This window comes from Schistocerca nitens, chromosome 1 (genome assembly GCF_023898315.1).
Source record: "Schistocerca nitens isolate TAMUIC-IGC-003100 chromosome 1, iqSchNite1.1, whole genome shotgun sequence".
NCBI lineage: Eukaryota > Metazoa > Arthropoda > Insecta > Orthoptera > Acrididae > Schistocerca > Schistocerca nitens.
Window position 1 is genome coordinate 1,144,355,587 of NC_064614.1, and position 25,663 is coordinate 1,144,381,249.

General features: G+C 42.5%; 1 long non-coding RNA gene across 1 annotated transcript in view; it reads right to left on the reverse strand.

Moving 5' to 3' along the window:
• Positions 1 to 1,373: 1,373 nt before the first annotated feature.
• Positions 1,374 to 25,663, reverse strand: part of LOC126199680 (uncharacterized) — a 34,199-nt gene continuing 9,909 nt past the window's right edge. The window contains exons 2-3 of the long non-coding RNA XR_007540165.1: positions 8,300 to 8,446; positions 1,374 to 1,556 (exon numbers count right to left, since the gene is read on the reverse strand). This is a non-coding gene — a long non-coding RNA (uncharacterized LOC126199680). The remainder of the gene's footprint in view (positions 1,557 to 8,299; positions 8,447 to 25,663) is intronic.

Below are 25,663 nucleotides of genomic sequence, written 5' to 3' on the forward strand. Positions count from 1 at the left end.
ATGACTAATTTATCAGAATTATAACTTCCACATTTCTGTTCATCCTTTACACCAATTAATATATGTGTCAATAAAGTTCCTACACATCTTTTTACCCCCCTCAACCTACTGAGAGGAGATGAAAGAGAAAGAGTGTTGCCCAGAAAGTAATGCCCCAGATTTTTAACTGAAACTGTTACTTACTCCACACAATGAAAATTACATGCATGAAAGACTTTCATCTACACACTATATTTCCACATAACCCCCTTCCAGTTCTATGGCCTTTCTCCAGTAAGGCACAAGGGTGTTTATGCCCTTTTGGTACCAGTCCTTGTTCTGGTCACTTTGCAAATAATTTTCTCCTCATGCTCAAAATGTTGACCACAAATGTTATCTTTTAACGGCCCAAATAGGTGGCAGTTCAGTGGAGCTAGGTCAAAGCTGTAGAGAGGATGCAGTAAAACAGTCCAACCCTGTTTTGTGATTTGTTCAGAAGTCCTCAAACGTCTGTCATGCCAAGCGCTATAGTGTTGAATCAAAACATCCCCGAGTTGATATGGAAATGCTTCACGAGTGGTGTTACTGTATTCATGTTTGTCTCTGAAATAATGATACTGTATTTTGATATCACAGGAATGATAATCACACTCTTACAATCATGATCTGACGAAATCAGTTGCTTTGAATTTTTTCTTCTATGGAGCTTAAGGATGATGCTATTCCATCAATTGTCTTTTTATTTCAGGCTCAAAATGAACCCATGATTCATCACCTTTCACAATCCGAGGCAAAGCCTCCCTCTAAGCTACAAAATGTTGAAAACAACCAGAATAAATATTTTTTTCTGTGAGATTTGGGTTCCACTGTAAGCACAGAGCCCATCTTGCACATAGTTTTGAGTATTCTTTGCTGATTGACAGAAGCATTGGCCCCTGCAAAGTCATATTGCATTGATCCCCGTGAGTGAGAACATTAGCACCATGCACCATATCAGGTGGAACAGCCACTTGCTGCAAATTATGCCCAGCAACAAACTGTACTACTATTCACTTCAGATGCTCCACGGATTTCACAGAAGCGTTTCAAGATTTTCCACAGTGAATATTCGATGGCGACACACTGTGTTAAAATATGACACTTACAGATGCCATTTTGAAACATTGCCGCACCTACTCTGTTGGAGGAAACACAAATTTTGTGTGTAAAGTCAGGAAAATTCGGAGAATTCAAACCTAACAATTTTACATTTGCATCATTGTTGTCAGATGAGGAAAGAGTGTGTGGAATTATTTTCTGCGTGACTTTTGGATCTGTGGAAATTGGTACATGTTTGGGTTTATTAATTGCAATATTACATGTAGATAGTTTCTAGAACCTTTTGTGGCTATTACTTCCTCTAGATAACTAACTTTACTCCCATCTATATTTTTTACAATAAACTGAATTATTTGAGAGTTTCAAGAATCTTCTGAAAGTCTCTTTATTGTGTAGCTCTGAGATGACAATAAGACCATTTCTTCCACAGATCAGCAGCTATCTTTTCAACCACTCTGTTGTGTACGCTCTTACGGAACCTGCAACACATCAGCAAGAACTATAACAGAAAATGTGTTAAGAGTATGTGAGGGAAGTTTCTTCCTTGAATCATCAAGAGAAAAAGATTCCATTCATCTCCTGTAAACAAAAATATAGTCAAGAGCCAATATAGACAAATGTGAGCTAAATTACATAATACTTGAAAGAATGTTGGTTTTATTTGCAACAAATATTGGCATGACCCTCATACATCATCAAAGTTTTGACATGGTCGTTGAGAATTAGCTGAAGAAACTGCTAAAAACTATTCCTTGGTACATGTGACAGGTTTACCACTAATAAAAGCAGGATAAGGGCCAACGAGAACAAGAAAATGTTGGGTAACAGTTTAGTATGTAGATATAAGAGTACTTAAATAAAAACCTGAGTCTACATTTAAAATGTATATTAGAAAAGAAATTTGCACAACCCAAAAGTCCAAAACTGATTCAATCGTGGCTGGCTTGATCAGTGACTAAACAGTGTCTATGCATGAAACCTTTTCCACACTCCTCTTATTGTTTAAAAAAGTGGTCAAATCATGATAAAAATATTGCTATCTTCTCGTCAGATTATAAAATGCAATCAGATAAGATTTGGCACAAGGACAATGCCCTGTTCTAAGTTGCGTTGAAGCCACTTTGACTGGAATAATGTTTGCCATGGCAAAACTACAACTTGTTATTGTTGTTGTTGTTATGTACCTCCAGCGACACTTCTTCCCACTGACAGGCAGTTCTTCTCCACAACAATTAGGTAACAGCAGCACTCATGGGGCAGCATAGGTCAGTACATAACTTTCCTATCATGCACCCCTTGCTATCAAGTCATCTTGCTTATTTCTCAAGATTTCCACATGGCCTGGTACCCATAATACTACTACCTAGCTTTGATGTTATAGTATGTGAAGTGTGTCTTGTACATTTCGGACCACTCTGTCTGTCGAGTACATTTGCTGAATATCTGGTCCGAGTTCCTATAGTCTAAAGTTATTCTACTGATTGCATCCCCCACCCAGGGGGCTCGCCACTGTGACAGGTTCGTGTTTGGTTACCACAGGGCCCCAGCCTTTGCTGCATTGTTTTCCATTCTGTGCTGCATGTTTATCCTCTTGCTATTCTTTTTTCTCTCCCTTGGGCAACATGTATGGGGTATTATTGGGAATGTCCTGCATTCTGTCGCTGATGTGCGAACAGTCTCACCTTTGTTTTTCATTCCCTTTTCTTTTCTTGGTTTCCCTTCTCCTCTCGTTCCTCCGCTTCAGCGTTTGAGGATCCTCTTTTTTTTCTTCTTCCTCCTCATGTGCTCCTCAAATCCGGCCCACATGTCTGAAGCATATCAGGTGACTAGGTAACACATAATTCACAGCCCCAGGTTGACAGTTAGGGTTCACACATACCCCCTGATACAGGCTAGGCCCAGGGAGGGGTGATTGCCTGAGCTGTAACCTTCCCAAATTGCCGATTGGTCCATCCGTCAGGTGTTCGGGAGGTGTGACCTGAGGTGTGAACAGTCACCTAAGGCAGGTGCCCAAGTTGGAAAGAGCACGCCATCAGTGACACAGGTAATCATGGGGGATTTCCTCGCGATGAGCCAATCATCTTCCCACTCGACATCTACAAAATGTAAATGCAATGAGGCTAATGATTCAAAGACCCTTCCCGCTGCACCACGGTTCCTCATGGTCTCATGTACTGAATACGGTCAGCCCGTCGCCACCTTAAATCCGTTTATTATTCAGAAAGGTGTAGATGCAATTGTTGGCCCTGTGAAATCCTGCACTTGTTTACGGAATGGCACTTTGCTATTGGAGACCACTTCTGATTCTCAAGCACAACAACTGCTTGCTGCCTCGCTTCTCCATGGTTACCCTGTTCGTGTTGAGGCCCATACGACTTTGAATTCTCCCAATGGTGTAATTTACACCAGGCTGCTTGCCAGCATAACCAAGGCCGAAATACAATCTTACCTCCCTGATCAGGGTATCATTGCAGTTCATCATATAATGAAAAATGTAGATTCCTCCTTAGTGCCCACCTGCCCTCTCTTTCTCACCTTTGATCGAGTGGTACTTCCGTCCAAGCTCAAAGCAGGCTATGAAATTGTGACCGCTTGGCCGTACATTCCAAACCCGATGCACTGCTACCAGTGTCATCATTTCAACCACACTTGAACGTCTTGTCGACACCCAGCCAAATGTGTCACCTGTGGTAGGGATACACACGAGGGCAATTGTCCACCTCCTCCTCCTCCCTGCTTCATGAACTGCAATGGCGGCCATGCTGCCTTCTCTCGGGAGTGATAAGTGGGCTGTTCAAGAGATCTGGGTAAAGGAAAAGGTGCCTTATCCAGTCGCTCGCAAGTTACTGGCTAGTCACAAACCCTGTGTTCTTCAGTCTGACACCTATAGTTCCATTCCTGTTACCCCTCGCTCCATGAAGGACATGGCCACGCAGACATGTCACCTCCAATTCAGCTTTGAGGTTGTAAAATTGCCCAGTGTGAAGGTAGCATCGCCATCCCCCCGTCCAGCTGTGCAACACACTGTCAAAGCTCTCACCTCAAGGGGCAAAACCACCAGCTACACAACCGGTAGGCTGGAAAGGGCAGAAGGAGTACTCCCGTGAAGACTTCCTTCATCCCTCCAGCCAAACAACACCCGAGTCCTCATATAACCGGAAAGGCTTGAATAAGTGCACCAAGGGCAAATGGTCTTCGCCTTTGCCAACTCGAAGATCCGCTTCGATGGTGTCAGCACTTGGTACCTTAGCCCATCCAGCTTCCATGTCACCAGTGCGTACAAACAACTGTTTTTCGGCATTGGACTCTACAGACCGACCGCACAAGCAAACTGAAGCTTCTGTGGACCCCATGGAACAAGAACCTCCCGCTTCTGTGCCCTGTAGTAGCACCTCTTCCCCAGCTGTCACTCGGCAGCCGCCGAGGTGACACCCCTACATCTCTTCCTCGTCATGACTCCCCTCCAATGGGACATTTGCGGCCTTTCATCCCACAAAGAGGATTTACGGTTGCTTTTAGCATCGCACCGTTCCCATGTACTCTGCCTTCAGGAAACGAAATTGCGCCTTAACGACCACTTTGAGCTTTTTCATTTCTTACTGATTTATTTTGACTTTTTCCCCCCTTAGGCTGGCATTCCCTCTCATGGAGGCATCATGCTGCTCATAAGGGATGACATTCATAGTCAACCCATCTCCCTGACTACCAATCTTCAAGCTGTTGCAGTTCACCTTTTCCTTCCCAACCCGACTTCTTCCCTCTGTACTATATATGTCCCTCCATCATTCGGTGTCACCAGGGCAGACTTCCTTCAACTTACTGCGCAGCTACCTCCCCCATTTTTACTACTCAGTGACTTTAATGCACATCTTCCCCTTTGGGGTTCTCCCAGGACCTGTCAGAGAGGTGCCCTCTTGGCTGACCTTCTTAACCAACTTAACCTCTTCTGCCTTAACACTGGGGCACCCACTTTCCTTTCCGACTCCTCGCACACCTATTCCCATTTGGACCTATCCTTCTACAGTGCCTAGCTTGCCCATCGTCTTGACTGGACCGTTCTTTCTGACACCTACTCAAACGACCATTTCCCGTGTGCTATTCATTTGCCGACTCATACCTCATCTGTGTGCACGCCTAAATAGCAGCTTCCTAAAGCTGACTGGCAGCTTTAATCCTCCCTGGTGACCTTCAAAGAACAAGATTTGCCCATTTGTGATGACCAGGTTGAGTATCTCACAAAAGTTATCCTTACTGCTGCAGAATGTTCCATCCCCCGCACTTCTTCTCTACCACGTCATGTCCCAGTCCCTTGGTGGACTGAGGCATGCTGCGATGCAGTTCGCACACGTAGACGAGCTCTCTGCATTTTTAACTGCCGCCCTTCGCTGGCGAAACTGCATTCATTATAAACAGGTGCGTGCAAAGTGTCGTCATGTTCTTCGAGATAGCAAAAGAGCTAATTGGCTTTCATTCACTAGTTCCACACCTTCCTCTGTCGTGTGTGCCAACCTCTGACGGCTCTCTGGAACAAAGATCCACTCCCCAATTTCCAGCCTGACAGTCGCTGATGATGTCATCGTGGACCCTATTGCCATCTCCAACACCTTGGGCCGCCATTTGGCAGAAGTTTAGAGCTCTTCCCACGATCAGCTTGGCTTCCTCCATCGGAAACGAGCGGAGGCAGCTTGGGCGATACCCTTCTCTTCTCTGAATCATGAGTGCTACAATGCTGCCTTTACTATGTGGGAGCTAGATCATGCTCTCAGTTCGTTCCAATCCTCCACCCCAGGGCCAGACACCATCCACATTCAGATGTTGCAGCACCTTTCTCTTGCAAACTAGCACTTTCTGCTTAACACATACAACCGCACCTGGACAGGGGGCACATTTCCTGGATGCTGATGTGAAGCAACTGTCATACCCATACCTAAGCCCAGTAAGGACAAAAACCTTCCTTCTAGCTACCGCCCCATCTCTCTTACCAGCTGTGTTTGCAAGGTGATGGAACGTATGATTCATGCACAGCTGGTGTGGTGCCTCAAGTCACGCAATTTACTGACGAATGCACAGTGTGGGTTTTGAGAGCGGCATTCTGCAGTTGATCATCTCATTACTTTGTCCACCCATGTCATGAATGGTTTTCTGCAGAAATCCCAGACTGTGGCTGTGTTTTTCGATTTGGGGAAGGCCTGGACACCTGCTGGAGAACTGGTATTCTCTGTACTCTTTACATGTGGGGCTTCTGTGGGCACCTGCGCCATTAACCCTATAATGGCCTGTCTCCCGCCAGGCATTTCCGGCCATCTATTGCAGTTCTCCATGGACTTGTCTCACTGAGCGGCATTTTCAGTGCTGTCTTGGTCGTCTTTACTCCTGGAGCATCGACAATGGCTTTTGCTTTTCCACTGACAAAACTGTCTGCATGAATTTCTGGGCCTGTTCATTGAAACTACTAAATTTCTAGGGCTCATGCTTGATAGGAAACTCTCTCGGTGCTCCCATGTGCCCTACCTGTATGTGGTCCCTCAAGCTCCTACATGTCCTCAATGGTACTTTGTGGGGTGCCGGTCGAACTTCCGTGCTCTGTCTGCACGCCCATCCGTCTTACACCGTCTCAACACTATCCACCATCATGGCATCTTTTCGGCCATGGGCGCCTTTTACAACAGCCCGGTTGAGAGCCTGTATGCTGAAGCCGCTGTCCTACTGCCATGACTTTCTCCTCAGCAGGTATGCATGCCGTTTGTCAGCCATGCGCAGCCACCCCTGCTATGCCTCCTTCTTTGATGATTCCTTTGATCATCAGTGTGGGGCTCATCCCTCTTCTCTGTTACCTCCTGGAGTCTGCTTTTGCCACTTGCTACAGCGGCTTAACTTCACACTACCTGCAACTTTCCCAGTGGGTGTGAACCCTTAACCACCTTGGCTTCGTGAAGCGGCCCATGTTAACCTTGGCCTTCATTCGCTTCCTAAGGACACTGCTCCAGCCTCGGTCTATCACCTTCAGTTTCATGACCTTCACATGGAACTTCGCGATAGTACCTTTATATACACTGATGGCTCATGGACTGACTGTGTGGTCAAGAGTGCCTTCGTCATTGGCACCCATGTCATTTGATATCAGCTTCTGGCACACTCCTAAGTATTGACAGCCGAGCCCTTCACCTTGTATCAGGCCACGGAGTACATCCGGTGACACAGCCTTTCTAATTGTGTACTCTGCTTAGACTCACTAAGCGCCCTTCAAAGTCTTAGTGCAGCAGGTCCAGGAAAACTGTCTCTTGCTCACTCTTGGTGGATGAGGCTGCTGCCAGGGCTGCAGTCCTCGTACCTCAGCCCGCGAGTACCTATATTCCCTCCGATGATCTCTGTGTTGCCGTTTGTCAGGAGTTGATGTCCCTTTGGCATTGCCACTGGTCCTCCCTTCACGGGAATAAGCTTCAACTTTTTGATCCTCTCCCAGCCTTGGGCGACTGCCTCTCGACCCGCCGACCGGTAGGAGATTATTTTAACTCGGCTACGTACTGGGCACTGCCTTTTTAGCCATTGTCATTTGCTAAGTGGCGCTACCCCAACACGTTGTACACATTGCACCCAACTTTTAAACTGTCCATCACTTCCTACTGGAATGCCCATTTTTTTAACCATTTACGTTCCAGGGGTTTGTCGCCTGCTTTATCAGCCATTTTAGTGAATGACGCGCAGGCTCTCGACAGCATTTTACTTTTTATCCACTGAAGCAATATGACGAAGGCCATTTAAATTTTAGTTTTGGACCTCCATTCCTGTTTGGTGTTTTTTTAGTACTTTTTTCACGTGCCTGTTTTTAGCTGTCCTCTATTCTGTCCATTGGGACTGACGTATAGTTGTTTAACTCCTCTTCGTATTCGTGTCCTGTAGTTTTGACTTGGGCATGTAGACCCCAGTTGTTTTTTGCACCCGAAAGTAAAACAAACAAAACTGATTGCATCTCATCTGCTACAGTGTCTTTGATTGCTTATAGATTTATATCAAAGACCATTTTTGTGTGGAAATACATCCCTAGAGATAGCCATGAGGAACTACTGGGCAGCTGACAGTAAGGTCCAGTTTAGGCCCATCGGTGTAAATAGTTATTGAATTTCACTGCCTCTTGAAAAAGCAGTGTTCAAAAATAAAATCTGATGTTCAGAATTTTGTGTACTTTGTCAGATTTAAAAACACACTTAGCATCTATACTAACCAGAGAGGATACTTGCCCCAATGCCGTGTTACAAAATTTTGGGCTGTCATGCCAAGCTCTGCAAGCTGCTCATTTGTTCTTCCAGTCGATCTTGCTGCTCTTAGTGATTTACATACATTAATTTAAGGCATTTTTAGTTGATATAATCTGAAATAATACAGTTTTGTTCTTATATCCAGTACTTACAGATTAGGAAATATTTCATGTCGTAATTATTATATTAATAAATAAATACTTGCAGTTATCAATATAATAGAGGGAAACATTCCACGTGGGAAAAATATATCTAAAAACAAAGATGATGTGACTTAACGAAAGTGCTGGCAGGTCGATAGACACACAAACAAACACAAACACACACACAAAATTCAAGCTTTCACAACAAACTGTTGCCTCATCAGGAAAGAGGGAAGGAGAGGGAAAGACGAAAGGATGTGGGTTTTAAGGGAGAGGGTAAGGAGTCATTCCAATCCCGGGAGCGGAAAGACTTACCTTAGGGGGAAAAAAGGACGGGTATACACTCGCGCGCACACACACACATATACAGACACAAGCAGACATCTTGAGGCAACAGTTTGTTGCGAAAGCTTGAATTTTGTGTGTGTGTTTGTTTGTGTGTCTATCGACCTGCCAGCGCTTTCGTTCGGTAAGTCACATCATCTTTGTTTTTAGAAATACTTGCAGTTATTCATTTTTCCATCCAAAATCTGCCAATATGGTCATACATTAGACATTGCATTGTCACTTCACTTATAACACATCGAAACATTTTTATGTAACAATCTTTTTGCTTTGTAGCTTTTGTGTTTTAAAAGCTAACTGCTGTGGAACACAAGTACTGGTCTTGCGCTAACTGCAGATTTTTTTCTTTTTTACAAGAACAAAAATATTATGGAAAAAAATAGATTACTACTCACAATATACAGGAGGTGTTGGATTGCAGACGGAACAAAAAGACTCCGCCCTTCACTGTTGAGCCTATGAAGCATGTGTCAAAGTGGTGCTTGGTTTTGTGAGTTGTGTGGTTTAAGATTCAAGAGCATAAAAAAATATTTTTTTAAACTTTGTAAAACAGATTGCATTACAAGGAATACAACACATACAGGTTCTGATGCACAAGTGATATCCTCTGCTTAGTAGATGAATCACAAACAAAAATTACTGTCAAAATACATGCCAAAACTGAGAAGATACATAAAAAGATTAAATTCACAATAGAAAAATAACATAATGTTGTTAAAAAATAACATAATGTTGTTATTGAACTTGAAATAAACATGCAGTTATGGTTTAAAAGTGAACATAAATGCTTTTATTAACACACACAGAACGAACGTTACACAAGGGTAGGCAAAACACAACCATGTTAATAGGAACGACTATAAAAGCATCCATAGCAAACTGCGGCGAAGATAAATATGTATCAGAGGCATCGATTCTAAATTCCCAACACATAAGAATCAAATTAACTTTTGAGATATACCAATTGAAAAGCACATATTATGAAAAGGATGGCTGCCACACATCAGATAGGGAAGATGCTGAGTCACAGATAGCAACAGCAAAAGAAAGACTGTCAGAGTGTGAGCTTTTAGCCAACAAGGCATGAGTGAGTGAGTTTATATGTGTGTGTGTGGGGGGGGGGGGGGGGGGGGGACCCTATTTCCAACAAAAGCCTTGTTGGCTGAAAGCTCACTTTCAGCTAGTCTTTTTGTTGTACCCATCAGCGACTCAATGGGTGTGTGTGGTCTACTTCTGACAAAAGCCTCGTTGGCCGAAAGCTCTTGTCATAGTAGGTGCTACCAGACAACAAATACCACTGCTAGAACTGATGGCTATTTACACTGGTTAGAAGTACACATGATATGCCGATGTACTGCTTTCAGCCATATTTGGAATCTGCTGTGTCAACAAGATTGCGGTGCTTGACCTGGCCTGCCTCGCAGTATACAAACAGTTCTATTGCTGCAACCATCATGCCGATGCCTTGATGCCCGCTGGCTGCTTATTGCTTCTTCAGCTGCTGCGTCGGAGCTGCTATTTTCCACAATAACACCCCCCCCCCCCCCCCAAAAGTGATTGCACTACAAAAGCTCTGGCCCCAGATCTCTACCCTAGACCAGTCTGCAAACAAAAATCAGCATACATGGAAAAAATGTACAGTATTTGCCATTTTCTTCCTAAGTACCATGCAGCTTAAATCATAAGGTTCAAAGATTGTAAATTTAGCCAGCATCTTTAACCCTCTGTCTCATCGATCATCTGTGGTCAGAAACTCTTCCAGAATTGTCACTTACAATTGACAGGTCAAACCTCCTATTCTCCCAAATTAACAGCCACTTACCTTCTTGTAAAATACAGCATACAACTGTTAAAATTCCCTCTCACTAATCACTCCACCACAGCAAATCTCCATTCATCGTTTAATACTTCACAAGAATCATTCAGTGGCCCCTGCCTGCTCTATAGTGCTTTATAACATTTTACTTATTAGAAAACATATTTCTTACTACAGTACAATGCAACATTTGCATTCCCGTAATTAACATTTTCCCGCCGTTTACAACATTTTTAACATCGCTCCTGTCAAATTTCCTATGTTCACAGTGTTAATTCACAACCATTTTTCCATTAATTTTCTCGCGATTTACGTTTTAGGAAACAGTATTTGTGAAGGAAAAAAAACTGGTGTGATTGAGATAAAATGATGCAGACACTGCGTATACCTTCAAGTAGTGTTTACATACATTACACCGTTTACTTTCTTGATACCAGGATGATCTACCCAGCAAATCTTAAGTCGGAACAAATCGTGATTTGTATCCCGCCACTGCCAACCACTACTCGGCGTTGTGGCTGATGGGAGTAATTGTTTCTACAACCGAAGGGAGATTTCAATTGACACAGCTACTCTTGACAGTCAACACCTGCCATGCAAAGAATTTGTGTTTGTGGCTTTGTTTGTGTGTAGCATGTTTGTAGCCTTGTGTTAAGTAGTCATGGTCTGTGGTTAGTTGTTTCTTTCATGCTGTTGTTTTCTGTCGCAGTTTAAGATGGGAAAAGCTGGTACTGCCAAAAGAGACTGGAAAACACTTTCTATGGAAGAAAAGGTAAAAATTCTGGAAAGAGTTTAAGCTCACCGTGGAACATGTGTTGCATTATCGCAGAGTTTAGGAATACCCATATCTATGTAGAACATCACCGTCAAACACTGAGACTCTATTTTGGAAAGTGCAAGAAACAGTGGGCCAAATTCCAAAAAAATGAAATATGCCAGCTACTCGAAATATGCAGAGCTGGAAGAAATTACAAAGAACTGGTTTCAGGCAGCATGTGCGTCTAACCTTCCAATAAGCGTTGTTATGTTACGAAAAAGGCACTGAAAATCGCCAAAGTACTTGGGATCCAGGACTTTACAACATCTAACTGGTGGATAGACAGGTTTAAGAAGTGATACATTGTAGTGTATAGAACTGTTTGTAAAGAAGAAAACAGTGTGGACATAAAATCTGTTATGGAATTGCAGAGTAGCAGGTTACAAGAACTTTTGAAACAATATAAACCAAAGTATATATTCAATATTGATGACACAGATCTCTTTTTCAGCGTATTCCCAAATAAAAGGATTGCCCTTAAAGGCGAAAACTGCCATGGAGGTAAACACAGTTAAGTTCACCTGACAGTAATGTTAGGCACCAACGCGGATGGTTCTGAAAAAATTAAACCATTTGTGCTTGGCAAATCTAAAAAACCAGTGTTTTAAAAATATAAAAACACTACCAACGAACTACAGCACCAACAAAAGAGCACGGATGACATCACAATTATTCAAGAAGCAATTACATTGCCTTCATGCAAGAATGGACAGTCACAACAGAAAAAATTCTCGTTAGTGGATCGTTGCCCTGCACATCCCGGAAATATAAGTCTATGTAATGTGGAAATAGAGTTTCTGCCCTCAAACTGCACAAGCAAATTACAACCTTTGGATATGGGTATTATACGTGCTTTCAAAACACACTATAGGAAGGCGACTGTGCAGAAGGCATTAACTTTGATGGAGGTTAGGAAAGACCCAGCCTCCTTTAAAGTGTCAATTTTAAATGCTTTGCATTATATTGTGAAGGCATGGGCAGGAGTTATGGTGGCCAGCATCTCCAATTGCTTCTGACAAGCGGGATTCATTGAAGCCAACAACGGAAATGGATCCGACGCATCAGACCCGAGTGTTAGTGACTACGTGAAAAACTGCTTACTTCATCATGGGAAAAGCTGCAGCATTTGTTTCATGATTTTGTACACACTGAAGACAATGTTGTCACTGTGGAATATGTTTCTGTTGATGACATGATTGACTTTCACACAAGAAAACGCAGTGACAGTGACTGTGACAGTAATGATGTTCCCTCATTTGGAGATGTTAATGCAGCAGCAGACACAATTAAAAAAATGTATTTCAGCTGCAGATGTTGATGACACATTTTTCCATTGTGGTTTATGAACATGAAAACCACACTGAAAAAATTCATCAGAAAAAATTAAAACAACCCACAATTTTAGATTTTTCTGCTAAAAAGTAGTAACTACTGTATCCATTTGTTCACGCCCCATTTATAGACCATCCCAATTAAAGGTCAGTATACTAAATAAAAATGGCTTATTAATGTTTTGTAAATGTGTGCTTAAAATGCTTAAGTGTGGTATGGTTCCCTTCCCTGTAATCTTCGCTGTGGATACAGACCGATCGATCCCCATCATAACCCCGGTGTCTACGTTGATTTGAAAGTGACCATTTGGCTGCAAGCTGACGAAGCTAATGAATGTGAAATAAGTGCTGCAGTGACAGATTTATCTGTAGTATAGTGCCATATTTAATGCACTTTACAATATTTCACACATCTATATTTACAAAACAAACAGCTAGATAAGTGGCCGGTACTGTATACAGCTGCTGATGTCACTTTCGCAGGAAAGTTACACTAAAAATGATGCAGTTCAGAGAGATCTTTAATGCAGTATACACTTGACCTGCACTTTTCATAGGCATCAATTATAAATACTAAAACTTCCAACTGCATTACTTTACCTTTTCAAACACGTAAATCAACATGGCAGTCAATTGGTTAGCATTATTTTTAATGCAATTTGTTGTGCTAAAGTGTCGGTGAACGTCATGTCACCTGCTAAACACAACATTAAATTCAGATAATCTTTATTATGAAGTTGGTTTGTAAAGTTCTCGGAATGGAGTAGAAAGAAGTACTTACATCACTGAAACTTTTTTTATTTTTCAATGTACTCTTGTAGATTAATGCACTCGGTCCAATGATTTTTCAGTGCCTTTATCCCATCTCGAAAATGAGTTTACTCCAGGCCTGCAAAATAGTTGTAAACTCTGGCTATCAGTTCTTCGTTTGAACTGAATTTTCATGCACCAAGAAAAATTTTCAGCTATGGGAAGAGATGGAAGTCTGACGGAGCCATATCAGGTGAATAAGGTGGGTGTGGCAACCATTCGTACCTTAGTTTGTGTAATTTGGCTATGGCAATATGCACGCATGTGGGCACTCATTGTCTTGATGGAAGATGACTTTCTTCCTTCCTAAACCTGGCCTTTTCTGGCATATCTTTGGTTGTAATTTGTCCAGGAGGTTAGCACAGTATTCTCTAGTAATTGTTTGCCCAGTGGAGAGATAATCTAGAAACAGAATCCCCTTCGCATCCCAGAACACTGATGTCATGACCTTTCCCGCCAAAGGAATTGTCTTCGCTTTCTGTGGTGGCGGAGAATCAGCATGTTTCCACTGCTTTGACTGTTGTTTTGTCTCTGGGGTACAGAAGTGCACCCAAGTTCCATCTGTGGCTACAAACCGGTACAAAAAATCTGCGTCAAGAGTCGCACCACCCATCTTGCAGATAATTTTTCCATTTCTAATTCTACAGTTAAAATGTGATATTCCCTTTTAGATGAAATCTGGCAAGCGTGAGCAATTTCACGCACTTTCAATCGGCGATCCTCCATGACCATTTTGTGCACTTTTGCAATGATTTCTGGAATAGTGACACATCTTGGCCGACCACTGCACAGATCATCCTCTATGATCCCCTTACCAAACTTAAATTCATTTGTCCATTTGGCAACAGTTTAATATGAAGGAGCAGAGTCTCCCAGTGTATTCTGTAAATCAGCATGAATGTCCTTTACTGTCATACCTTTCTTTACCAAGTACTTAACCACTGCTCGAATCTCGATTTTTTTCCATCTTCGCAAATCACTATGGGGAACAACAGAACCACGTCACTGCCACAGCTGTCTTCCAAAAACACTTGTCATGCGCCATTGCAAGGTACATGGTACCGTATCAGTTGCCTGTTGCATTTGCTCTTATAACCATTCATAGCTGATATGCAGTTTACATTAAAAGTTAGTCTCAGTGTCCTTTGGTGACTAATGAGAACCACACCCTTTTGCTGATCCCGCAGCACTCCAACTCCACTCTTGGTGAAGGACTGCCACAACTAAGACTGCTTTTGTCTTTATTTTTGGTGCACAGCAACCTGGGAACAGGGAGCTGCAGTTACTCCCCCCACCCCCTTCAAAAAGATCTGCTGTTGCCTGACATAATTCTCTTAAATACATTGATAACATGCCACTGGCATAAATATAAAACTATAATAACTGTGGCACACAAACTTATTCCTTACACTCATTTTGCAACAAAAGTCACCTTCTGATAACCACACAATAGCACATTCTAACTAATGTTACAATTCAGCCTAACCTCCTGACTACACTACAACATAACACAAAATATTCCACCTTATTTCATCAAGCTTAATGTGTACAGTGTTTCATGTGTGGGTTGCATAACATCTTTGTGCTCACCCTTTTTCTTCCTTCCTTTCACCTTTTCTTTAATGGTAGATGCTGCTACTTGTGGCAATGAATCTGGAATGCCCTGAAATGGTTATAGGCATCCAGTGTGAGCTATCATTGTTGTAGTTTGTACAATAACTCAACATCATGCTATTGGCATGACACACATGCTCTGTTCTACCTGGCCTGCAAATGCAGCAGGCTAGTTCTTAATTTCCGAACCCATACAGCTGTTTCATCAAGCTCGACATGAAATCTGCCCCTTGGTCAGCGATAACAGTTTTAGATTCAACAAACTTGAGCAATTAGTTGTTGACCATGTGTTGGGCCACCATAGCTGCTTGCTGAATCACAATGGCGGTCAGTAAACAGGAAAACGAAGTTGTTTCCTGCCAGAGTCCAGTTAAATAGACCAAGGATACCCATTTGTATCATTTTAAGACGTTTAATTGCCTCCATTCATCATTGCAATGGTACTTTATTATTGGACTACATCTTCCTTCTTTGTATTCTACCACTACTGTTCCACTACCTTCCACATCATTGCCCTACAACCTCAATGCCCAGATAGCACATGATTATGTGTTTCATTTAACACTTCTTCCTTGAGCTTCACTGGTACTACCATGCGTAGCCCCAATCTAGTTGACTAACATAACACATTGTTACATCAGCAACTTTCAGTGTCTGCCACTCTGCTAGTACATGACCCAATGCCTGCACTAGTGCTATCGCTATCTACCTGCTCAAAATATCCACATTTTCATGCAACAAACCCCTTTACATGTTTCGTATAACAGGCCAGTGCTAAAAATGATTGTAGCTCATTATTTTCTCTTAGGAACTGGAAAAAGTACCAAACTTGTGTCCACCTTTACCCCTTCTTTACTAATTGTATGTTGTGAGAAACCGACTTCCTACAGGTAAAATGGCAGTTTGTATGCTTAACGTAAGATGTGCAGCATGTAACCTCTTAAAAACCTATCTTAACTGTTGTAAATGTTCCCTCATATCACCCAGGAACACAGTTATATTATTGAGCTATACCATACATTGCTGAGGTTTCAGCCCCCTTAGTACCTTGTCCAGCAACTACTGAAATGTTGTTGATGCATTATTTAATATGAATGGCATCCTCTGGTATTGATAATGACCAAATGGGACAGAGAATGCTGTCTTTGGTCTATCCTCCAGAACAACCTCAAACTAACGGTATCTGCTTCTTAAATCTATGGTAGAGAAGTAGCAGTACTGTTCCAAGTTATCAATGGTCTCCATAATATTGGGTATTGGTTATGCATCTGTCACCATTTTACTATTAAGACATTGCACAGCGAAACCTATATTTTTTGGAAAAGTCGCTGACTTCTTGGGCATGGCTACGATTGAGGCCTTCATGGGCTAGTGTTCTCCTTTGTTATTCCATTGGCTGCCTGTTGGTTTGTGAAATCCTCCATAATTGGCTGCAAACTCCAAATATTTTCGATATACTGGTACTTTATGCCCTGTTGGAATTTGATGTTTTATTACAGGTGTTGCTGGCATCCTGAGGTTAAAGTAAATCCTGCAATTTTTCCATCTCCACTTTCTGTCCTTTTCAGATGATCTATGTGCTTATGTAATATAGTTTTAGCAGTGGCCTGTATCTGACCGTGAGTCACATTTGATGTGTTCCAATCAACCTCCTCTAAAGTGCGCGTCATTTATGTTGGCGGCCGAGTTTAGGTTCGTTCTGCGCATCTGACATCACAAAACACAGTCAGCCAATGAACAGAGAACGACGTTGCCAGATCTCGACTGCAGAGCAGAGCACAGACGAGTGTCTTCAGTTTTAGAAACGTTCAGTCATAAATAACGTAATAGAACAAGAGCAATGTATTGGTAGCAGACTTTCTTTTATAGAAAGCTCTGGAAAAAGCATTCTTTATACCAATTGCTTCATATTCTATTAATTAATTAAACCAAACAAGCAATAAGACTCAGGCGATAGCAAGGAAAGGTGTTTGTATCAATCTCATGAACAGCTTTTTCGCAATAAAGAACAGCGGTAATTATTTATTTCCTATTGTACTTCGACGAAGTGTAATTCATAGTCATACCAACAGAGTTTGTCAGTAACTTGCGTGACCTGTTAAGAGTCCTCATGGAGTTATATTGTCGGACGAGCTGCGTTTGCGTAGCGGTTAAGGCGTACAGGTTTCCTAAATCACCTTTGTACTTCCCATTCCTCTTCCCCTCCCCTAATAAAAAAAAAACGCCAGCACGGTAGATCAGCGTGTTCGGTCAGAGGATTAGCTGCCCTCTACAATAAAAAATCTGAGTTAATCGATCAACAAAGAACTTAACCGGATGTCTTACGACGTCCGCCCCGAGCAGATGAAACGAACACAAGCGAACAAAATGAGATTTAAAAAAGGCGTTGGGTTAGTAAGCGAAAGGTAAAGAGTTCAAACCTTGTGCCGAGCTTAATATTTTCTTTATTTAAAAACAATATCGAAGTGTCTTACTTCACGAATTTTATTCGTTTGAATGCAATTTTTTGAAATTTCTGGTGCTTTGTCTCTTCATTAACCCTTTTGCTGCTGCAGACACGTGCTCCCCGCATTCCGCGCTGTGCGCAATTTTGTCATCACTGCACTGCTCGCCTGTGCAGACACATGGTGTTCCCACTACTTTGACACACTTAACATTTGATTTCACAAAAACTATTTGGCCTAAAAATTAGATTTTTACACATCTTCTTGAATGATACCTTCCCCCCATAAATGACTTAATTTTGTTTCGATGTTCAACCCAGTTATTGTGCCGCATTAAATGTAGTAAACCATTGCACGAAATTTTGAAGAGTTTGCAGAGGTAAAAGTCCATAGCGTATACTTTCCGTATTGTCGATTTTAGTTACCACAATGTTGAGAATGAAATGTGGACAAGGTACCTAAATTTCATATAAAATTTACTGTATAAGAATATCTTATTTAATTTAAGTACCACATAGGTGTCGTATGGTAATATTGAGAAATATTCCGTCTTTCGCGACTGTAATAAAAGTTTTATTTACACCGGGCGCGTTTGGCTTTATTTTAAAGCACAATTCCTCTTCTCACAAAACATGTCCAATCCATCCTACTCCTCTAGTGGCTGTATTATACACAACAAATCAACAAGCACCTCTGGTCCTATATTTACCCAAAGCAACCTCATGGTGTCTTCCAGCACAATATCAAGAAAATCAAGCCTTAGTGTTTTTGTTCATGGTTCAACTGGTTTTCCCCTTAAGACAGATAACTGAAAATTTGCCCTAGCTGAAATGTAGTCCCTCTAAGTTCCAGCATATGCCGCTGAAGGTCAATTTTGGAATGATGTTCTAGTAGAAAGTCAAATCCAGGCTCATACAGTAACCTTCACTTACACGAAGACCTACCTCCACACATTGCTTAAACTAAACTGCCTAACCCTAAAATTTAATACAGCTGAACTGAATCACTCCACACCACTGTCTCCCAGCCTAGGCAACCAACAGCATGGTGGGACCAATTGCTTTTGATCTATGAGGTCCACACTTGCCACTGACACATGTAGCCCTGTTTCCAACAAGACTTATGTTTTCTGCCTCCCACAGTTCTCACTATACCACACCCATCTCTGCATATAGATCTGTAGTATTAAAATTTAATGAGGATGCTACTCGGTAGTCTTAGGATTCCCTTTTGTCTATTTCTACCATTAACTTCTACAGTCTGATGGTGTCCACCCACACCATTGTTAATCCATCAAGGCTGCCAAGACTGCTTCTGGACATGGCCCGATCGTACACATCTACACTCCTGGAAATTGAAATAAGAACACCGTGAATTCATTGTCCCAGGAAGGGGAAACTTTATTGACACATTCCTGGGGTCAGATACATCACATGATCACACTGACAGAACCACAGGCACATAGACACAGGCAACAGAGCATGCACAATGTCGGCACTAGTACAGTGTATATCCACCTTTCGCAGCAATGCAGGCTGCTATTCACCCATGGAGACGATCGTAGAGATGCTGGATGTAGTCCTGTGGAACGGCTTACCATGCCATTTCCACCTGACGCCTCAGTTGGACCAGCGTTCGTGCTGGACGTGCAGACCGCGTGAGACGACGCTTCATCCAGTCGCAAACATGCTCAATGGGGGACAGATCCGGAGATCTTGCTGGCCAGGGTAGTTGACTTACACCTTCTAGAGCACGTTGGGTGGCACGGGATACATGCGGACGTGCATTGTCCTGTTGGAACAGCAAGTTCCCTTGCCGGTCTAGGAATGGTAGAACGATGGGTTCGATGACGGTTTGGATGTACCGTGCACTATTCAGTGTCCCCTCGACGATCACCAGTGGTGTACGGCCAGTGTAGGAGATCGCTCCCCACACCATGATGCCAGGTGTTGGACCTGTGTGCCTCGGTCGTATGCAGTCCTGATTGTGGCGCTCACCTGCACGGCGCCAAACACGCATACGACCATCATTGGCACCAAGGCAGAAGTGACTCTCATCGCTGAAGACGACACGTCTCCATTCGTCCCTCCATTCACGCCTGTTGCGACACCACTGGAGGCGGGCTGCACGATGTTGGGGCGTGAGCGGAAGACGGCCTAACGGTGTGCGGGACCGTAGCCCAGCTTCATGGAGACGGTTGCGAATGGTCCTCGCCGATACCCCAGGAGCAACAGTGTCCCTAATTTGCTGGGAAGTGGCGGTGCGGTCCCCTACGGCACTGCGTAGGATCCTACGGTCTTGGCGTGCATCCGTGCGTCGCTGCGGTCCGGTCCCAGGTCGACGGGCACGTGCACCTTCCGCCGACCACTGGCGACAACATCGATGTACTGTGGAGACCTCACGCCCCACGTGTTGAGCAATTCGGCGGTACGTCCACCCGGCCTCCGGCATGCCCACTATACGCCCTCGCTCAAAGTCCGTCAACTGCACATATGGTTCACGTCCACACTGTCGCGGCATGCTACCAGTGTTAAAGACTGCGATGGAGCTCCGTATGCCACGGCAAACTGGCTGACACTGACGGCGGCGGTGCACAAATGCTGCGCAGCTAGCGCCATTCGACGGCCAACACCGCGGTTCCTGGTGTGTCCGCTGTGCCGTGAGTGTGATCATTGCTTGTACAGCCCTCTCGCAGTGTCCGGAGCAAGTATGGTGGGTCTGACACACCGGTGTCAATGTGTTCTTTTTTCCATTTCCAGGAGTGTATATCATATTACATTAGCGGAACATATTGTCCATCAACAATAGCTCACACACTCACAATTACAATACAATAACTTATAATCTTACATCTCTTCTGGAGACATCTTGAGTTAGTCCATTGCCTGGCCATAAGTAATCACAGTGTGCCTTAGCAAATTACACTGGGAACACATTATGGGTTGCAAATACTGTCCTCTGGTATTGCCATGAAATTGTGACACATCTGCCGATTCCAGCAGCTTCATTGTTGCGACTTTTAAATTTTGATGAATACCCCACCTAGATCCCATCTCCTCTGCATAAGAAAGTAGAAACAAACAGTTTGATCAGTCACCTCACTGCATGATGACACTGCAAGCTGTGGCTTTGGTGTGCTATACGGAGGTCCAACCTTGTGACACCAGATGAAGTGGCCTGGGATGAAGAGCCACTTCTGTGCTGAGGTAGGTTGCAGCAGTGAATTGTGGCAATGATATACGCCATTGGTAGCTCAGGAGAATAGTATGAAGTAGTTAAACATTTTATTGAGATTCAGGCTGCTACATTATCTGCAGTGTGGTCAGTCATTTCCGCACATGGCATAGTTGACTCATGGTGACTGTGATGGTAATTTGTCAGACAAGAAGCCAACTGTGACATTGCGTCCAGGAATGCTTATGACTAGAAGCTCACTCAGCAATGCGTGCCCCACATATGTCACGCTTGCAGAAGGTGTGAGCAGTGTGAAGCTTGCCAGAGCTCCTGTAATGGATGACAGCCTTGAAGAGTGGAACTTGCTCCTGCAAGTGAAAACGTGATGCAGCAGCTTGCCTCCACCAGTGTAGGAGGGCAGCAACTGTACTGCACTATCATGATCTGCTACCCTCCAGGGCAGGATTCAGGCTGCTGCTGAATTGTGCTTGTAGGCAGCCCACTAGTAGAAAGGCACCAAGTCCAGGGATGAGGACTTCGTGCTAGAGGATGGTCGGTTGGTGGCAGATGCTAAAAGTGATGTTGGCTGCTTGCTGACCAATAGCGCTCTGGTGCCCAATGTGGTACTCTGTCGTAGTACGTACTGCCGGACTGCAAGTACTTCTGCTGGAATTGACTGTTATTTACATTGGTTAGAAGCTTGTTTGTTTCACTGCTTGCAGTCGTGTACAGAGAATAAATCCTTGGCTCCACAAAGTAGAAGCCACTTGGTCCATCCTGCCAGAGAACCATACTTCCCTCATGTCGACAGATTGTGGTGCTCAGTCTGGCCTGTCTCGCAGTGTATAAGCAGTTCTGCTGTTGCACCCGGTTACATACGGCTTGTTCAACTGTTATGACCATTTTACACAGTAACACCCACAAAAATAGTGTCGATGGTACTGTAGAGTAACACACCTGCAGGTGATCATCAGAATAATGCCACAGAACCCCCTTTCCCTTACTCACCTGTGAGCCCCTCCAAATAATCTCTAAATCATAAATCTGAACATCTACACATTTTATTCACTCCCTGACAGTTACTAGATCCACATTCAAATCTTTGCAACCCCCTCCCGGACCAGCCACAATCCGACCAACCTCAGGCACCCCCCCCCCCCCAGCCTCCAAAATCATTTCCTGTAATGATAACATCCCAGAATTAAAACAAATGTACGTGCTTCTGCATGCACGCACGTGTCCCCCCTCCTGCCATGCGTCCACATGTGCACGCACGTGCACTCACACACACACACATGTGCGCGTGTGCGAACACACTGTGTAGGTACATGATGAAAGACCTCCAGGATATCGTAAAGTTAATATTTATTAAAAAACAAAAAATTAAACACTGATCGACCAGAAGAGTTGGCAAAGACGTTAAGTATGAATGCACGGTAAGGTGCAGAGAAATGAAAAAACATTCATCCAATTATTTGTACTGTTTATTGTATTTTATTTTTTTACTCTTATTTTATTTTTTTACTCTCTCTCTCTCTCGTATGTAGGACGATGAAGATGTGCGATTTTAAATATGAAGTATTACGAGTTCTATGTATCGTGTGTGCATGAATAATAGTACACTGAACAGTTCAAGTATTTTTTATTTTTTGAGCGAAGTGAAGACCGTATAAGGAGAATTTTCTTGATTATGACAAGTGCCGGTGTTCTTGGAGTCCGCTGCCTGCAACTACAATTGAAATGTAAGCGAAGTCCGACAGCACAAAAAAAATTCAAATAAGCACAGAACATTTCTAATAATACAATTACATTATATCCCACAAAAATGTATTTTCCTTTGTATATTTAAATTTTCCTTTGTATATTTAATAATATTTACTAATAATATTTCATTTTTTATTACTTCAGCGCAGGCGGGCGCGCGCGCGCGCCCGTTCACACACACACACACACACACACACAGAATGAGAGAGAGAGAGAGAGAGAGAATAGGAATAAACAATCTTTAGATTTCAATCACTATCTGACCTTATTTTTTATTGCTGAAACCAACAGTGGTATTCGGGCACGTGTGCACTCTGTTTGTAGGCCTGCACAGTGCACTTGCTTTTTTCCCCGACTGTGGGGATATGCACAAACAACCAGATGACAAGTGAACACGTGTAAGTGGTAGTCATCAGATATTATGGTAAGTGGTAGTCATCAGATATTGTGTTGTGGGCAAAAATGACAGAAAAAGTAGAACAATGTTATTGCATCAAATTTTCTTTTAAGGTTCACGATTCTCAAATTGGAACAATTTGTGAGATTTGGCACATGTTTCGGGATGAAGAAATGGGTACCACGTAGATAAAGGAGTGGTACAAACGCTTCACAGATGGTCACTCATCAGTGAACGGTAAAGCATGTTCATGTAGGCCCTCAACATCCACAAATGAGGTTGTTATTGAGCATGTAAGGACTCTGGTGATGCAGGATAGACAAACCACAATCATTGGTACTGGATACATTCATTCCATTTTAACAGAACATTTGGACCTCTGAAGAATCTTGGCAAAATTTGTGCCAAAGTTGCTAACAGCTAAGAAGAAGCAACTTCGTTCGGAGATTGCACAAGATGTGCTGGATACTGTGAACAGTAATCCCAACTTTCTTAACACACTGATCACTGGTGAAGAGGCTACAATCGACTCAGAAACAAAGTTACAGTCATCACAATGGAAGCATCATCCCCAAGATCCAAAAAAGCAAGGTAGGTCCACAACAATATGAAAGTCATGCTGACTTTTTTTTGACTCCAATGGTGTGGTCCATCACACGTAGGACACTGCAGGCTTCCCTTTTGTGGATGTTAAGTTTTAAGGACCCCAGTATTCATTTAACCTGTTGGGCTTCAAAATTGTTGGAATGTAATTATGAAGTGTGTCACAAACCAAGTAGATTAAACCAAAATGCAGATACTCTAAACCAGAAATTGAGAGTAGTAGAGACACATGATGCACTAATATAAGACCTGTGAGAAGCACACGAGAGATATGTAGAATCTCACCAGTATGTTTCCCTTCCAGATTGTTACAGAGTATGGCATTTTATACCACAAGAATAGGGTAAAGAGCTTTTACGAGTTGTCCTTTAAATACAATATGTTGAGCTGTACTGTAAGTTGAAGTGTACTATAAGGGTTAGCAAACTGACAAGAGCACTGACTCGATCCCTGGTTTTACTGTCTAAAGTGTGAGAGTAAAGTGAATATTTACACAATAACTACCACTACTATGAAAGCATGTTTAATTTTTTACGAAGAGAGGGTGCTGGCCTCCCGTCCAACCTGCGGTGTTACCCTCACAGCGTACAGGATTGCTGGCTTTTCTTAAGTGGTGGGCTCCCCTCAGGATAATAACTGGACATTAAAATTAAATCATTTGTTCATTGCTTTCTTAGAAAATATGGGTGCTGCTTATCCCATAAAAATTCAGTGCCTTAACTTTACATGGGTTTAAAAGCTAACCTACACTTGTAAAGCCGAGTAACACAAAAGTGAATATCTTGTGTTCATTAAGAAATTTTATATTATACTGTTTGAATTTTCTGTAGACAATGAGGTTTCACTAGTAAAAGGCAACTGTGGACAGTCAGTAATAAGTACAAAGGGAGAGATGGAAACACAGGTATGAAAAGATATTTGTTACACTGTCATATATTAGCTCCAATAAGAACCACAAGTTAGTTGTGCATTTGGAGATGCTTACAGAGCAAACTATGTTTCTGCTATCTGCTGCCGGTCAATCAGTTTATGCAGCAAAGTACAAAATTGGATTCAGGCAATGTAATAATGTTCTAGTAAAGTTTCGTTGTTAGAATCTACTATCTTTATTTCAATATGCAACAAGATCTTTTGAAAGCTAAGTTCATAACAATGAGTGAATTATTTAGCTGTGCAGCCAGGAGTTAATAATAGGGACCAGTTTATGCAGTGAATAGCACAGGAAGATCATCAATACAGGAGGCTGAAGTTAGGGTCATTCCATATTTGCTATATTTTTGTGATACATATGAAAACCAACTGTTGACATATATCCCAGATTTTTGTTATTGCACACTATTTGAAAGCACTAATTAATGAAACAATAGTGTTTGGAATTTGTGATGATCTCTGCAGATATCCAACAACTTACATAGCAATAGCAGCAAAACTTTCACATTTAATAGCAGCAAAAGTTTTCACATGTACTATATACAAGTTCTATTACTGTTTGGCAACTATATTTATTATCAAATGTTTGTTTTTTGTATGGAAAAGAATGTATAAGCTGCAAAGGTAAATCTTTGTCTTTACAATCTGTGTTGAAGAGTGTAACGATTTGTATAATTAATTTGATAAAAGTGCAGTGAAGCTGACCACACTATGTGTAACATTTAGAGGGATTTTTGCTGCTCTACGGTGTAGCAATAATATAGAATTTACTGGAGGACTCAAAGGAAAGTTGTGAGTTGTGAAAACATACTGTCTTTTGACAAGAACAGACAAATGAAACTGCAGGAAGAGCGCCTCAAGGCTGTTTTCAAGCAAATTAGCAAATTCAGCATAGCGATCAATGAGGCAAACAAAAGTAAGTGGAATTTCTGGGGCTTGCATTGTTGGTGGATAGAATATATGCCCTTACAGGCAATAGAGCCACAGCTGAAGAAATGCTGTGACCAACTGCTTATTGTCAGCTTGGAAAATTTTTAAATGCTGGTACGTTTCTACTGGCAACACATACTTAGAGAGATTGAGGTCTAAGCACCATTGACAGCAGCACTAGCAGGAAAGAATGCGAGTGGCCAATGGCCCAT